This window comes from Nicotiana sylvestris, chromosome 7 (genome assembly GCF_000393655.2).
Source record: "Nicotiana sylvestris chromosome 7, ASM39365v2, whole genome shotgun sequence".
Lineage (NCBI taxonomy): Eukaryota > Viridiplantae > Streptophyta > Magnoliopsida > Solanales > Solanaceae > Nicotiana > Nicotiana sylvestris.
This window is the reverse complement of record NC_091063.1, coordinates 168,860,778-168,862,155: the sequence shown is the minus strand read 5'-3', so window position 1 is coordinate 168,862,155 and position 1,378 is coordinate 168,860,778.

Sequence of the window (1,378 nt, the reverse complement as noted above, 5' to 3'; positions counted from 1 at the left end):
CTTTGTATGTTTTCTCTTTTTCTTCTATTTGTTTATCATTTTTAAAATTTTTAAAGCTTTTTAAAAATTAATTAAAATATAAAAGAATAAATTTTAGAAAAAGAAACCCCAGTAAGTGGGGGAAGGCAGGGGAAGGTGGGGGACCTTGAGCAATTTGATGTGTACTTTTGTTGATTAAGGTGACGTCCATTGGTTGTAGGAAAGAAAAAAGTACTATAAATTTTGCGCTTTATATCCATTTTATTTTCCTAAGCTTTTTAAGAGGAAAAATATTTTATGTAAATCTTTATTACAGAAAACTGTCAAAATTATCTTTTTGAAAAAATATTTACCTAGTTATATTTATTGCAACAAATTTATGACAAAACAATATTTTTACTTAAAAAATTAAGAAAATATTAAAAATTAAAGACATGTTAATTTGTTAAAGAAATTATGCACAGTATTTATTTATCATTAAAGTGTTTATATCAATTCTATAATATCTTATTAAAAACTCAAAAATTCGCACTTCATTAGTGCCCCCATCCTAATTATTGGTATTGGCCTTTGATTTGTACCATAGATGCCCTTTTATGAGTTTTAAATTCCAATATCGAATTGCATACCACCTTCTTTCCTACAATAGATCCACTTTTCGAGTTCGACAAAAAGAAAAAAAATAATTTTTTTTACATAATAATTCTCTCTTTTCACCTTTTCTTGAGCCGAGGGTATATTGAAAACAGTCTCTCTATCTCGTCAGGTAGGGGTAAGGTCTGCGTACACACTACCTTCTCCAGACCCCACTTGTGGGATTATAGTAGGTATGTTGTTGTTGTTGTATTATATAATGATTATTATATATAGATAATACATATATTATACATCTGCCAATTATTTTTAGTTTAAACGGTTGGATAAGCGACTATTTAGACTAGTTTTTCAAATTTTACCATTTGTCCGGGTTGCCGCCGAAACCCGACTCACCAAAAGTAGATGTTATTTGTACATCATGACCCTTTTGTATACGGTAAAATCGGAGAGCTCGATTTTATGATCGTTAGGGCGCCTCGTAGAGACCATCCCCGAAAGGTTCGAAATTTAGCTCGGAGTTCGCCCCCGAGGGTTCTCAACGGTCGACCCCTAGGCAGTACAAAGCAAAGGCTATGATGGACAAATGGCAAGTTCCCAAAGCATGTGATTAAAGCTGACCTAGGTCTATTAGGCTAGCATAAGCCCGTACCGTGGCATTAAATGGTTGTACCAACCATATATCTTTGTAATAAATGCATTTATACTATGTTGGAATTCCCCCCGCATATATAAAGGGGATCTTTGTCATTTTGTAGACACATCTGATACTCAATACAACATTCAATACAAGAACATTCTCTCT